This window comes from Apodemus sylvaticus, chromosome 7, assembly GCF_947179515.1.
Source record: "Apodemus sylvaticus chromosome 7, mApoSyl1.1, whole genome shotgun sequence".
Taxonomy (NCBI): domain Eukaryota; kingdom Metazoa; phylum Chordata; class Mammalia; order Rodentia; family Muridae; genus Apodemus; species Apodemus sylvaticus.
In genome coordinates, this window is record NC_067478.1 from 98,343,114 (window position 1) to 98,359,569 (window position 16,456).

Sequence of the window (16,456 nt, forward strand, 5' to 3'; positions counted from 1 at the left end):
CAGGATTACCGCTGTCGACTGTAATTGCAGCACAGCAGCCCTTTGCCAACAAAACCAGTGTACCTACCCAAGCTTCTGTCCCATTCTTCATGTTGAGGCAGCACTTTCCTGCGAGCCGTGCAGTTATCCTCTCTGCTGTATCACCGGTGAGCCAATTATTTCAATTTTGGCATCGGATTCAGAAGAGAGTTTAATGATCCTCAATGGTATAAACTGAATTTTTATTCCTACAGCAATTTAGTAATGATGATGGCACTTAAATACGTAGAATATATTTCTCATCTTCCCACCCTGACAAACAGGGGGCCGGGCAATTGGTTCAGTCACTTCTTTGGACCTTCACATTGACACCATTTTGCAGAATCAGGAGTCTAAACTTGGTTATCCCTCTTCCTCTGCCAGGGACTGGGGACAGGGAATCCCGGAGACCCCCCTGCCTCTCTGCTGAGGGTTCAGGTGGACATCAGAGCAAGGTCCCAGGACTTGCACGTTCACGTTAATGAAGTCATCTGTTCACTCATTCAACAAATATTTAATGAGTTTCTAGTAGGTAAGAGGACTCGGCCCCAGGAGAGAGCTGAGATGCACCAGGCCTGTTCTGTTCCTCTAATCAAATTCAACTCCAACCCCCCAGCTGGGTTCCACATTATTTGAGTACTTCATTTACGCATATGTTTGCTCCATCCATCCAGTAAACATTCAGCAGGCACCTCCTAGCTATAAAGCTATTCCTCCGGGAGCGGAACGGTTTACAAAGAAGACCTAAGCTGTCAGCAAATCCTGTTGCCTCTTCCTTCATCGGGAATTTGGGAATCTGGTTATTTCCCTGGCTTTGATATGGGCCAGTCACAGTGGTCCTGAGCCTGGTTTGTGGCCAGAACTTTCTTATACTGGTCTCTGTGTATGAGGGAGACCTGACCCACCTGACTGATGTTTAGACCATGGTCACAGGATTACCCAAGTGAGAAGATCTGTCTCTACTGTGGACAGCACTGTGCAATGGGATCCTGGGAGGAAGAGGATGAGAAAGGAGAAGGCATGCTGAGCAGCAGGAAGCTGCGTCTGCTTCCTGATTCCATACAATGTGGCCTCATGCTCCTACAGCCATGGCTTCCCTCACCGGATGGACTGTGACCCTCTAACCGTGAGCCGGATTACACTCCTCCTCCTTTAAATTGCTGCCCACAGAGAAGTAACCAACATACGCTGCTTCTGCCCTCATCTACTGTGTGTCCTCAGCTCAGCAGAGTGATCTTTTAAAACATCGTCAGAGACCTTGCTAGTTCTTCAAAGTGCTCCGGCACCCAGGGAGGAAGGCCTGGTTTTGCCTCTCCATCTCCACCTCTGCTCTTCCCTCTGTTCACCCTGTTCCAGTCACTCTTGCTTTTTTGCTGTTTCTCAAACTCACCAGACAAGCTCTTACCTCAGAGCCTTTGCCTATCTGTGGTTCTTTGTGTTTGGGAGGTTCTCTCTTCAGTTACACACATGGCTGTTCCTTACCACCGTCAGGACACAGCCCCATTGTCAGCCTTTGTGGGCTGTTTAGAATGCTCACCCCTTTCTGCGCTGGGTTACCATATTACTTCCATTGCTTTGTCTTCATGGTATCCTCCATGTGATATATTATTCCCTTTATTTATTTTATGTCTCTTCACTAGAATGTAAATTCCACAAAGTATAAACATTTTTGTTTTATTTACTGACATACTAAGGTCTAGCACCCAGATATTTAAAAAATTATTTGTTGATATCTACTCATATATAATGAGTACATATAATAAATAGCCTTATGGCCTTCAAGGAATTTACAATGAACCTAAAACTTTTACCTACAAAGAAACAGAAGCTATCCTTCAAGAAATCCAGATATAATAGTTCAAAAAGTACAAAATTCTTTTTGCTGTCCTGAATGAATCAGGTAAAAACAGGCCCTAGAGTCACAGGTATGCCATATTGGGAAAGAGTTGTAATCCTTGCGGAAGGGAGAGAGGTTCTTCAATACATCAGTCTATGATGGGTCCTAAAATGACTCTTGAGATTCTGTGACTGGGCCCCTTGTGTGGCATTTCATGAAACTCTGGTGGCCACGGCAGCGGGCAGCCCTCTCAGTCCTCCTTACTAACCGGCACTAACTGACAATCAGCCCCATGTCCTGCACAGAGCTCCTGCTGAGGATCCCTGACTGCTCTGCAGATGTCAGTGGTGAGCATCTGGGGGAAGGAAAGTCCTGTCATTTCTCCTGGCTGATCTTGACAGGAGATGTCAGGTTAGAGCTAGTTATCTGAGATCCTAACTGGATCCTGAGGATAAATCTCTTATTTTGGTAGCACTTTAAAATAAGTGGCAGTGGTTCATGCATAATTACTTCTGAATTATCTAGGGGATTCATCAGGTTTGATTATAGATGCATAATGAACTTACCAAATTCGAGGGTATTAGGGAGATATTAATTCCATATGAAACCTCACAATTCATTCATGTGCCATTTGTTTTCATTCCTTTTTTATAATAAGCTAATTAGTTTAAATTATTTGTACTTGTACAAGGTCTTGAAACACATATAAGGAATGATTATACTACAGAACCCAATAAATGAGAAGCTTTAGAGACAGCATTAATTGTGATAAAGGGTTCATAAAGCAGTAGATGTTCAATTTTCCCATTTGGGGTGGTAATAATAGGTCTAATCATGACACCTCCATAAAGTCGTGGGAAGTCCCTAATTAACATTTCTGAATTCAGATATTCAAAAGAAGGTGGGAGAAGCCATTGTGCCAACTGGAAGATGAGGCAAAGGGGGAGTTCGACCTTGTGCTAAGCACGAAGAGAAGATGATCCAGGCAGGAACTTTTAGTTCTGTGCCAGAAGGAAGACATGCATTCATGCCCCCTATCTGCTTGGAGGAGCCCCCTATCTGTTCGGAGGACTCCGTGGGGAAAGCGAGTGCTTGGTGTGTGTGAGGCTCTGGGCTCAGTCCCTAGCATGAGAAAACTAAGCACACACAAGCAAGTGCAAGGCACTTCACATGTGTCTTATATCCTATCCATAAGAGGTCTCTGGGGTAGGCGTGGTTGTCATTTCCAAAGGGCAAGGGACTAGCATGAGAGCTTGTGTAACAGCTCCTTGGGAGTGCAGCTGGGTCCTGGGTGGGTCTGATTCTGAAGACAGCACTGATCCCTGTTTTGTAGGGCTTCTCATACGGTCTGCTGTCTTGGAGCGACAGTGTCACTGTTGACCCTATCCCTACCTACTCCTCCTATTGATACGGGGACTCCATGTGCAGCTCTGGCTAGAGCTCAAGGTACCGGTCAGGCTGGCTTTGACTCACGATCCTCCTGCGTTAGTTTCTAGAGTGCTAGAATTTCAGATTATGCCACTATGCCCGGCACTTCTTAATCTTGGACGGTCTCTTTCCAAAAGATCCATCAGGACTCTCAAATGGAGGCCTTTCTCTTTTCTTCCCTTGGGGCCTCCATGGAATGAGAGCCAAGGACCAACTACCTACTCGACTGGTCCCCTATTACTATCAGGAAAAGCTACATAAGGGTTAATGCAAAAAGAAGTTCTGCTTTGGATGAGACACCAGTTTAATTTATATTTGATTAAAAAAGTCATTCATTCATGCATTCAGCAGCCGGTATTTGTTAAATGTCTCCTCCACTCTTAATTGGGTTTTGTTGAGGTGGTGGGGGGAGGAGAGGAAAGGGAGCAGGTATAATAAAGCTTATGCCAGACACCTTGTTTATAATTTTCTTGTGAAGAATATATGTACACAGCTGAAAAGTTAAGTAAACAAGAGAGTGATTGAATAACCAGGCAACTGAGAGAGGCAGACAGCAAGCTTTCTTCAGCAAAATGGAGCAGACAGCACTGGGGCTGCTGTGGGCCAGTAGAGCCTTCTAGGGGAAGTGGGATGTGGCAGTTCAGTGAAGGGTGGACAGGGGACAGGATGGCAGAAGGACCCCCAGCTGGGCGCTGTCAGAAAACCAAGCCTTTGTCCTTCCTTGGTCCATAACTAAGGTGTTTGACCTTGGGAAGAAATCATTGTCTCATAACCCCAGTGCAGGATGGAGATAAAGTTACTTCACAGGGTCCTCACGATAGAGAAATGCATAGCAATGACTCTGAGCAATGTAAAAACCAAACACCCCACCCACTGGGAAAAAGCCCGACACCACAGGTACCACTCTTAAAAAGGCCAGATGCTAAGTTCATCCTTGGGAAAAGGTCTTTGCAAAAACCTTGGATACTGAGTCTCAAGTCTAAGCAGACTTAAAGGATATGTAGCCAGGACAGTGAGGGAGTAGTTTTGGAGAAGGTAGCCAGGTGTGATAAAGCCAGGACTAGTGTTGAGACTTCCCTGATATTGTGCTGGAGTGAACAGTAGGACCTAGAATTGAGAAAGAGGCTTTCTGTTTTTCTTGTCTCCTGTACTGTCAGCAGAAGATGCCAATTTGTTCTATAATAGCCACCTTCAGCTGCACCAAATAAGTAAGACAAAAGCCAGTAACAGCCCCTGTGGGATTGTGTGATTTAGGGGAAGCTAATGCAGCTTGTTCTTGGAGGGTCACTTCCTTGAGATACCATTTTATCTTCTACTACTCCCTTACGCTTCAAGCCTGGCACAAAACCTGGTCACAGTGAGGCCGTAGCTCTCCTTTCTAGAGTTTGACACCTCCAAACCTTTCTATCACAAGCCTGTGGTCCTAAATGCTGACCCACTCATTTCTCCTTTGAGATATTGGACTGTTTCAGATGTCTGCACCCAGCTTCAGGAGGCTGAGGAGTGAGTGCTCATGGGTAGGCTATTTAGTAGGGCAGGGAGGGACTTCCCAACTGGGGACACTGATTTATTGCTAAAAGTTGCTGAGAATGAGTTTTCTTCTTTGTAGCCAGGACTTTCACCAACTCAGTGACAGGATGAAGAATCAACCTTCAGGAGATGGATCTGGGATAGTTAAACCAAAAGGAATTTTCAATGAGGGATGCATTCTTTTTTTTTTTCCCCCTCAAGGAAGCTGCCTCTGAAATACTGATGACGGAGCAAGGATTGATTTTTCCAGAAGAACCTCAGGAGAGTTCATGAAGAAATGAGGAGAATCAAGTGTAACTGAGACTTCTTCCCCTCATCATGACACATCTGGCCTTCTTGGAGGTGGGGGGGGGTGAGTGGGTGGAGTTTTATCCTGGCCATCTTAGGGTCACCATACAGACAACATGTGAGAGGTCTGAGCCCCTCCAACCCTGCCCTGCCCTGGATCTTGCATATATAAACATCTACTTCCCTTTCTTTCCACACTGCCTCTACATCTCTTAATTGAAAAACAAAATGCATGTTTTAAATCGTTTTTTTTCTTTAAAGGTTTTACCCCTTGTTCCTCAGAGATAGCATTAACCTCTACAGCCATTGGGTGTCTACAGCCATTACTCCTTGTCTTCTTGGTCTTCAGAAGTTAGCTAATCTGCTTTGTCTTAGGGAGGAGGAAGGGACATATCGAAGAGTCATTAGCTTATTGTGGTCCAGGCTGCACAGGCGGTGGGTAGATCTCGTCTACTGTTGGCAGGGCCATCTATCTATTCCCATTTTGTGCCCTGTGATTTGGCTGCTCTGGGAAGGTTTGGGAGAGGCAGAGGGAAGGGTAGGAGTGGGGATCAGGGAAGGGGTAAGAAAAGAGATAAGTGACTTCAGTCAGGATAATTTTTCCTGATGTCAAGCCTTACCCAGGAGAGCTTTCGTGGTTGCCTGCTTTTATCTGGAAAACAATCCGAGCAGTATCTCTGAAAATTAGGTCAGGGCTTGCGATGGCAGGGGCTTGCCAAGGTGTGAACTGCCTGAATCCTCTGTGGGCTCACTCCCCGCTCTGCTCTGACAAATGCTTCCTTTGTTTCCCTGCAAAGTCTGACTTGCTGAAGCGCCTCTACCTGCTCTCTCTCTCTCTCTTTTAGTCTCTGAGCAGACAACTGAATTTGGAAAGAAAAGAAAAATCCCCACTTGTCAAATTTCCCCTCCTCCTCTGAACTCTATTTCTTCCCTGCTGTGCTATCATTCTGGGAACTGGAAGCCACTTTGAGGAGGGTGTGGACCCGAATTCTTATAATCTCTTCAGCAGGACAATGCAGATCTGCTGTAGGACTCAAAGGCTGAGTGGATCCTTCCAAGACCAGCAGTGTCAGAGGTAAGTCCTGGTCTGGGTATCAGGAGAGCTCTTGAGGCTTGGTCTCCAGGGCTTTGGCATGACCCAGATTTCTTGGTGGCAAAAGCCTCAATGAAATTTTGCCTGCTCTGCTAGGGTGGGAACATATACTCAGTGGTGACCCCAACACCTCCCTTCTAGTTTTGAGGATGGTATGACTTCTCTTATACTGTTGGTGCTGCTCAGGCATCTGATAATACAAATCTAACTCTGAAGAGTGTGTCTGGAGACGGTGTGACAGATATTGGAAGCTCATAAGAGCCCCAGAAAGTGGGCAGTGAGGAGAGCCCAAGACAGGAAAGTCTTACCATTATCTATGCTCTACAAGGAGGGAAACTTGAGGTGCTTCTAGAACCAGAAGATCATCAGGTATTCCCCGGAGTGTATCTGAAGGTGTGTGGGTCAGCAGTGCCATCTAGGGAGGTTGGAAGATGTCAGTTGGCTCTGTCAGGCTAGTTCTTTCACCTGTACTCCATTTTGTCATTGCAAAATGATTTAGATAAGACAGCACAAAGCTAGTGAGATGATTCAGCTGGTGAAGGCACTTACAGCAAGCCTGACTGCCAGGATTTGATATGGTCAAAGGAGAGGACCAACTCTCGAAGGCTGTCTTTCCTCTGACCTCCACATATGTACCATGCATACCTCTGTGCACACATGCGAATAAATTAATATAATAAAAAAAACAAAGACAAAAGACTCTAAGAAAGGACAGCATATTGCAAAGCCTGGATAAACAATAAGCCCGAGAGTGTTATCAGTTGAGATTAAAACGATTTTGTCAGGTTTAAGGAAGGCAATAGGGTAACAGATACCACTCTGTGAATGTGTCTCCTCCAAAGCTCGAGCTTACCACTGTAGCAGTATTAGCAGGGGCCATTACCAGGTGATTAGGCCACAGGGATGCTCCCTCCTGAGTGGTATTATATCCCTTACAAAAGGAATCCATGGTGTGTGTGTGTGTGTGTGTGTGTGTGTGTATCCTCTTGGGCTATTCTGCTGCCATGTGGGCACACAGACCACTGGAATGCAATAAGACCCCATCTTGGAAGCAGAGAGCAGCCCTCATGGACAACCAATCCTGACGCCCTGACCTCACACCTGACAGCCTCCAGAAGAGTCAGACACACACCTGCTTTATTATAAATTATTTAATGTGTGTTATTTTGTTATAGCAAAATGGAGTGGACTGAGATGACTACTGTGATCAGTCTCCAGAAACCCAGAAAGTTTTGATCTTAATCCAGTTTCCACCCCCACAGGTCTGGCATGTGATCACAACATACAACTCTGATAGAAGTAAAGGACAAGGCAGAGGGGGACAGGGAGGCTGGGTCCTTGGCATTCCTGTTCATCTCCTGAACTGACTGATTGTTTGTAGAGGCAGTTTGTACTTGAAAGGAACTCCAAGACTCTGAGGAACCCATCAGAGAAGCCCCTCAAAGCGGGTGGGTCACTTTCTGTAGGGAAGAGGTCAGCATAGCATGCAGCTGGTTGGCATGCCCCAGCAAGTTAAACAAACCAACCCAGGGGCTCTGGAGAAGCCTGCAGGCATAGTGGGCATAGGAAGGCTAGGTGTGTGCTGGCAGAAGCATTGCCCCAGTGGAGTGTGCTGTTTGGTAGGGAAGGATAGTGTCCTTTTTCTTTTCCTATGTAGAAGGAGGTTAGGCAGTATGGAATGCTCAAGTGCAGTTGGATGGGCCTGAGGTAGAGTAAGGGAGGGAAGAAGCTAGTGGAGAGAGTGTGAATCCTTCCCAGGGAGGACCAGCAGGAAGTACGGCTGGGGTTTTTGTGGGCAATGTCAGTTGGGCCTGAAGCTCTGCTCCCAGACATGCAAGGCCATGGGCTGGGTTTACACCCGTGATGCTTTGACAGTTCCATAATGTCTTTCCATGTTACTTCCTCTTTGCTTGTGGCAAGATCCAAAATATGCTTTGCCTATGATCTAGGAAAAGGCAAGGAAATGATTCGACCAGGTTAAGGTCAAAAGGGTTTTAAGGTTTTTCTATAAGGTTTTCTGCGTGTGCCTTTTGCTGAGATTCATTCAGTCTCCTTGTGGAGCAATCAATGTTCTGCTTCTGGAAGAGTCCAGTTAACTTTTCCTGCCCTGGGATACCTTTTCAGGAAAGGACTCTTTAAGAGTCATTCCTTGAATGCCCTAGTTCCAAGTGTAGCCGTATCTGTCATGGTAATGCATAAAATCAGTCATCTCTCTAGAAATTGATGCTTTCCACGGTCCTGAAGTATGTGTTCATCTACCTCAGTTATGCACAAAGTATTCCCAACTTCAATGAGATGATTTTTTAAAAAAAATATATTTCAAAATGTGTCATGTTTAATTGCCCAGGGAAACACAAAACAGAAACTTTCTAAGCCACTCCTATGAAAAAATTCAGACAGTGCTTCCATCCGGAGGAGAAAGACTTTCTGTGCTCCTTCTTCCTCATCTCAGGGCTGGAGGTGACTCAGGGATGTACCTTGCAATTTTCATGATCCACTGGTGTCTTGGTAATGAATGTTCACCACAGCAGCGCCCTCATTTAGCCTAATAACCCCAGCAAGGTAATATTTGATTTGTGCTAAGTATCTGATTAAACAACATAAAGTATTTAACCTATTGATCTTTTATACCTTGCCAGCCCTGCATTGCTGGATATACTTTAATTACTGGTGTGGAGAGCTCTCTTGAATGGGCTTTGCATCTTGTTAAGTTCCTTTCTTTCTTTTAAGGCCACCTCTCAACAGTTTCCTCTTCTTATCTTTTCTAGGCCTTCATTCCACCCCCTGCTTCTCTATCTGCCACATCAACTTGCTTCTGCCTGGAGACTCACATTGGGACAGGCATCCTCTATGTGGTCATGAACCCTACTGATTATTTTAGAAGGCCATTGATCACATAAACAATAGGACTTGTTACTTTGTCTACCATGAACATGGGAGCATGGAGATTTCTTCCAGCTGACAGCCCTTCCTGAAAGCATGGGTCACAGTTGTTGGATTAACCTTATCCTTCTATCTTGAAAGGAGAGGCAAACGGACATCCATCAAGAGGACTCATAGGAAGCTATTTGGACTGGCCAATTAGCTAACCACTCTACCTTAAACTACTTAGGAAGCTACAGAAAATCAAGCTCCCCATTCTTTCTGGCTGCATAGAAATACTTGTGAATGTTAATAATTAGTTGATTTACATGCTGTCTTTCCTTCAAGAGTCTCAAACATGCTGGGCTTGTTTATTTGGTTTCTTTCATTTTAAAAATTGTCTCCACAAAGGCTGAGAGAGCTTCTCTACGGGTTCTTTCAAATTGAGAGTAACACCTCACAGGATTAAGAGAATTCAATCAGGAGATTCATGTGGAACACTTACCATAATTCTTACCACCTAGTAAGTGCTCACTTAGTAGAAGCTATGATTGCTGTATCATCTTAGCTTAATGACTCATGGTTTGCCTGTGAACTTCTGAATATTTTTAAGGCAGGAAGATGGTACCCTGGCTTGTATAACTGAACACTTTGCCTAGACCTTTGACAGTCATCTCACCCTAAATATTAGCATCCTTAGGTCTCTGTTACAAGTCAGTTTTGGACCAAAGATAGTAGACAGTGGAGGGAAAGAGGCTCCTAGAAGACAAATGCTTATCTTCATATAGGTCACTGCTCAAACTCATATTGAAGACTTGTCAATGGGATAGTTAGTTTTGATGGATAACCTGACACATGCAGAATCAGCTGAGAAGAGTCTCAATGAAAGATTATTTACATTAGATTACCTTGTGGTTGTGTCTATGGGGAGATTATCTTGACTATGTTAATTGAGGTAGGAAGAGGAGTCCACTGTGGGTAGTACTATTCCTTGGCAGGGGATTATGGACTCTTTAAGAGTAGAGAAAGGGAGCTGAGGACCAGTAGGTATGCATCAAGTCATTGCTCTTTGCTGGATATAATGAGACTAGCTGCTTCAATGTCTAGTCTCCTTGACTTCTCTGCAATGGTTGACTATAGCCTGGAGCCAAATAAGCCCTTTCTCCCTTAAGATGCTTTTGTCAAGGTATTTTATCACAGTAATGGGAAATAAAAGTGAGGCAATCAGAATGGCTGTTTAAACAGAGTGCCCCAGAGTGTCTTCCAAAGGGTGATATGCAGCTAACAAGGCAAATTAAAGGACATCCTTCCTGGCCACACTAAATGAGCCAGGGTTCTTGTGAGGAAGGTCCAGGCAGGCATTTGCAATTAAAAGTGATTCTGCTCTATGGTAAGAGCCACATGCTACTAAGTTGTACTCCAGTGTCAACTCCAAACTTGGAATAAATTCCCAAGAAAGACTGCAGAATATTTATTTTGCAAGAACATCTCATAAGCTCTACATCCTAGTGGCAGTCTGGTATGGAAGAACAATGGAAGTTTGGGGTCATTACCAAGCAGAGACACGTGTATGGCTTTCAGAGCATAGCTTGGGAACTTCTTAGTAGTCCTACTGGGATCTGGGGAACATAGCATACTCTTGTCCAACTCTATCCACACTGCAGCCTGGTTTCCTTTTTTCTTCATGACCTCTCTGAATGGAACCTTTTCACTCCATTCCCCTCTCCTTTGTCAGTCACTCTCACTTCAAAATGATGCCCCTTCAGTGACTGTAAACCCAAAGGCAGCTCATAGAAGCCATGCTGTCGTTAGACATGATCATGTGTACACATATATGTCCCATACCACTGCCTTTGTCCTAAAGGCACCACTGCTTTCTCCATTAACATGGCTAATTGAGAACTGACTATGTGTCCTGGAGCATTTCCAAGTGGGAACCAACCCACTGCCTGGAGTGATATGGGCTTCCCAAGAGAACTGAACAAATACAGAGAATATGAACCTGGGTATCCTTTGAAAGAGGAATATATGTTCAAGGATGATCTGATCAGTCCCAGACCAGAGATGCAATCTTGTTTGGCATGTCACATTGATTTCTGAGTCAGTAAACTGTAAAACTGTCCAGCAGCTGGAACATGCAACAGCCCAGAGAAAGATGAGGCTTGGCTAGTAAAGGATGAAGCTACCTTAAGACCAATGAAAGATGCAATGTTGTTTTCCATGGGCTGTGCATCATGGTGTGCAACACCTTCCTGGAGGCTACAAGGGACAGGGAAAACAGCTATATGTTCTATTTTGACTTTGTGAGGATGAGATAAAGGCCAGTAGGGAAATCACTTGAGGTCTTACTATGTAGCTCCGTCTGGCCTGAGCTCACTTGTGTAGACCAGACTGGCCAAAGCTTCTATAGAAAGCCACTGCGTGCAGAAACCCCTGCTTAAGTGCCTTAATCACATTCTTTTGTCTCAGGACATCATGGTGAAATACGTCAAATAGATCTCAAACATGCCGAGAAAAACAAACACTTTCCCCTAATAATCCCAAACAACAAAAATACCTACAAACCCCCCAAACAAGAGCAGAAACATAAAATTGTAACCACATTTCCAATGGTGTCATTTTTCTTATGACATAAACTCCCAGATGGCACAGGCCCTGTCTCTTGGAATAAATAGCAAGCTGCAGAGGGTCATGCCTCGTGTGGGTTTCTGATAAGTATGGCTTGGTTGTATGCTGTTTATCACAAAGACAACAGATAGGACTGTCAGACAGACTCACGAGCAGCTGCCTTTTGCAAGAAGAATCATAGAAGTCCCCTGGAACTTTCACAATTCTGCCTTCTGTCCCAAACAATAAGAAATGAAATGCCTGGGCTGAGGGCAGTGGGAAGCAGAGACATCCTTCTCAGGAGGGCTAAAAATATCCCTATGCTCGGGGTTAACCTGCACTCATGGGGTCTTATGGTGTGAGCATTGTCTATCAATCAGAAGTCAGCAGTCTCCAAATGTGCCTGCTGAGCCCCTGGACCTGACTCCTAATCACTGCCTGAGGACATGAGCCAAAACATTGCATGGTGGGTTCTGAGGGAAGGTAAGGAAGACTTGGTTATGGAGCTAGATATGGAAGTTTGGTTTGGTTCATATCAGACCTTTAGGAGGGCCCCCAGAGCCGAATCTATCCCATCAAAGATTTTGGCTTACTCACTTCATACAACACCTGGCAGAGTTCAGGCTCAAGAGGGACAAAAACCAAGCCAAAGCCTCTTAGGTGTTGGGAGGAACACCAGAACCAGGAGGCTCCACTTCAGTCTACTAGGATCAAGTTAAGGTTCCAAAGAAACATTTCTCATCTTTATAGGATGCCAAAAAGTAAATGGGTGGGTTCTGGATAGGAAGGGGGAAGTTTGTGGAAGGAAAGTTGAGAAAAGGAAGAGAATTAGGAAGCTTAGGAAATAAATAAGTTAGATCTTCCCTGAGAATTCACGCCAGGGTCTGAACGGTGAAGGGTCTGTTTGCTGGTAGTTTCTAGTTAAGGATTATGACCAAGCAACATTTCTTTTGACAATCACCAGGGAGTCAGGCACCTGCTGAATAGCAACTCTGAAGACCCATTACAAACAAAACTGAGCCTGTGTCACTAAAAGCCTATTGTTACAACAGTTGTCAGTGGCTTTGGGGGAATCTACACCTTGACTATGGAAGAAAATAGGAAAAAATGGAAGTAGAAAGGGTGTTGGTGTTGGAGAACATCAAAGTACGCTGTATTTAGCTGTTACTGTAATAAAATGCCCGAGATGATCAACTTAAAGGAGGAAAGGGTTAGTCTGGCTTATAGTTGGGCCTGTGGTGCCTTTCCTCGTGGTGAGAGCCAATGTTGGAAGCTTTCCCCATCAAGGTAGCCGAGAAGCAAAGAAAGGTAAGGAAGATGGGGTCCCTACCTTTCCTTCACTAGTGGCCCCCCATCCAGTAACATAAATTCCTTCTTCTAGGTCCTGCTTCCCAAAAGCTCTGTCACCTCTCAGTAGCACTAGACTGGCAACCAAACCATCAGCACATGGTTCTCCGGGGGATACATTTACATTACAATGAAGCTGAAATGTGTGCTGGCAAGGCTGGGCATGCCAAAGCAGTATGTAGTGTATCCAAGAAATGGGCTATAGAGCAGAGCAACAGAGGAGACTGTTTCAAGCAGGCTCTCGATGTCAGCTGCTAGGTAGATTTCCCTCTGTTCATCTCTTCATTAGTTACTCTATCTTTCCTTTTCTTCTCACATTTTTCTACTTAGACCGACTCCCCATGGAAGATCGCATGCCTGATGTACTGTCCTGGAAGGGTAGGAAACACATAAAAAAACACAACTATCTTCACTTTCAGGATCCACAAGGATGGGATGTGGGGGCCATTAGTAGTAGCGTGAGGGACGATGGGGAACCTGTCCCTGACATGCTGGGCTTTATTAAGACAGTCACTGGCTGCTGCTTTCCTCCAGTCCCTAGTGTTCCCCAGGGTGGTTTCTACTACGCAGGATAGATGGATCTGCCTATCATGATTAAAGCGCCTCCCGGGAGCAGATGTTTCTGTAGAAGATGCACAAATAGCTGAGGACGGCAGCTTTGCAGAGAAGCGGCACGTTACACGTGAGAGCACAGCCTCTTAGCCCCTGGATCTCTAGCATCAGAGCCCATCACTCCCTGGAGCCAGCTCCTCGTTCCATCTGAGCATCAGGAGAGCGAGAGGTTTGCATGCTGCCCTTGGAGGTGCAAGGACTCCTTAATGGGGAGGCCAGGGGTGAGGAATCAGCTTTCCTCCTCTGAGTGCCCTGGTGCTTGGTCCGGTCTAAGCTTAGAGAAACAGCCTCATCCTGTAGTGCCCAGAGCCTGGCCAGAGGAGGAATGCCAGCAGCTTAGGGATTGGAGGGAGTTTGCCTGAGTAAGTGTGTGTGTGTCTATGCTTCTGAGCTCGGGCCCCTGACATCAGGGAAATTAACCAGACTCTGCGTATTGTGGGGATTGTGCATAGCAACCTAATCAAGGCTTAGTTTTTCATTAAAATTTCCATTAATACTGGGGTTGTTTAGATCGAGTTGAATGAGACGGTCCATAATACACCTTCTATACTCTATTACCATTCTGCGGATCAGAGGGGCGTTGTGCACCTCTGCTGGGGCCATTAGCATTTCCCTCAGTGTTGCGTCGCCTTGCCCAGCACCTGCTACATAGAATGAACAAAGTGCAAAGAAGATCATGCAGTATCCCACCCCCCTTCTATGAGACAGCAGGGGAACATGGAAGAAGAGGAAGGCAGAGTAAAGCGTATGGAGGAATCTCATGGGCCAAAGCTTCATCTTTTCAGCATAGAAAAGTGTCCTCTCCCACTGGCATCTTTCAAGAGAGGGGGTTAGAGGGACACGGCAGTCTGAGGGGGAGGAAGGACAACAGGTCTTCCTTCAGAAGAGAAGGATGACCTTCTGCAGAATGTGCAGAATGAGGATGGAAGAATTCAGGCTACAGCTTGTGGGGACACTTCTTTAGCAGAGCCACCTGAAGGACTGTTGTCTATATAAATTCTACCTATGCCTCAAGGCAGTTTATGGGACGTCTCGAGGGTGGGTGTACTTGTTTCAGGGCTCATGACGGTTTGCCCAATGATGACTCGGTGAACTGTCTTTTCATCTTCGACTGTAGCTGTATGACCCCTGTTTCTTGGTCCATAGCCATCCCATGCTCTTTGACAATGCTGTGTACTGGATCTATATCTCCTAAGCTCCTGTTCAGGAAATTCAACCTCCAAGATCATGTGTTAATGGTATGTGTGATGATTAGTGTTAAGTATCAACATGACAAAATCTAGAATTACCTGGAAAATGACTTTTGGGCATGCCTGTGGAGAGTTATCTTGATTACACTAATTGGCCTGGGAAGACACACATATTGTAGGTGATATCATTTCTTGGACAGGGGACTGATTCCTCTATTTCCTCCTGTGGATGAAACGTGACCAGCTACTGTAAGTCTGGCCGCCTTGCCTTCTCTGCCATGATGGGCTGTATTTTTGAACTATCTTCATTAAGCCACTTTTGTCAGGGTGCTTTATCACAGCAACAAAAAAAATAACTGAGACAGTAGGTGATTAAGAGTAGGTGGATCATGAGGGTCTGGCCCCTGCGATGGTTAAGCGGCTTTAGAGATATACACCATAGCTGGCGTGCTTCATCCGGCTCACTGTGATATTCTCTGCCACGCCAGTACCCAGCAAGAAAGCCCCTCTGGACCCTGCTGCCACACTCTTAAACCTACCCACCTCCAATGCTGTGTGCCAAGTTAATTTGTTTGTTTATCTCTTTTTAAAAAAAATTTAAATGGACTATCCAGTCCCAGATGCTTTGTCGCAATTACAGAAAATAGATTAAGATAAGCAGGAATCTCCTTCCTGCTTTGCCTATATATAGGTAACCCAGGCTCATCATTCAATGACTGGCTTGAAAATAATTATCCTGCCTCTTCCAGAATGAAAAACTTAAGACCTGACTTCAGGCTTTAATCATTAAACACATTCTTTATAATATAAGGATAATATTTTTAAAATATGAGTTAAGTGAAGGCCAGATCACATAATAGTTACTTGTTAAAACTTTTTGAACTTGTAAACTTCCTACCATCTGCTTGAGGTGAGTTCCACATTCTATTACTGACAAAGCAATATATTTGGAGAACAGCATGTCTCATACAAACAAAAATCCAACCCCAGTCACTACAGTCCTGCAGAGGTATTTGTGGGGTGATCCTCTGGACATAGTCCGTTTGAGCTACACCTGTATTTTGCTGCCCAAGCCTGTCAGTTCCTAGGGGGAAAATTTCTACTATGAAGCTACTTAGATCAGGGTTTAGCAGAGTGGCTCCCAGCTAGGATGTCTTCAGAAGGTGTTCAACAGAAGCAGTCTGCTAGGGTCTGAATATTTGAGTGTCCTCAAAATTCACAGGGCAAACTCCTACTCACCAAAGAGATAGTATCAGAAGGCAGAAGCTTTTGGAGGTGATTGTATCATACTGATGGAGCCCTCATCAAGAGGATTAGTGTCCTTATACAGGAGGCCCTAGAGAGCCTTGATTCCCTTCTACCATGTGAGGATCTAGTCAGAAGGTGCCATCTGTGATGGTTAATTTTGGCTGTCAAGTTTGTCAAGTTGACAAACCTGGGGTAGACAGAATCCAATTGAGGAGTTGCTTCTATTAGATTGACCTGTGAGTGTGTCTGTGAGGCCTTTTCTTGATTAGTGAAAGGCCCAGCCTGTGGGTGGTTCCATGCCTAGAGAGTTGGGTCTAGGCTAGATAAGAAAGGTAGATGACCAAGTGCAAACCAGCAAGCCAGTAAGCAGCATCCTTCCACGGTCTCTGCTTCCAG

At 45.1% G+C, this 16,456-nt stretch overlaps 1 long non-coding RNA gene across 1 annotated transcript in view; it reads left to right on the plus strand.

Annotated features, from left to right (window-relative positions):
* LOC127689263 (uncharacterized) overlaps positions 1-16,456 on the plus strand; it is a 129,240-nt gene that overhangs the window by 99,774 nt on the left and 13,010 nt on the right. The window contains exons 5-6 of the long non-coding RNA XR_007978870.1: positions 5,015-5,155; positions 6,111-6,176. This is a non-coding gene — a long non-coding RNA (uncharacterized LOC127689263). The remainder of the gene's footprint in view (positions 1-5,014; positions 5,156-6,110; positions 6,177-16,456) is intronic.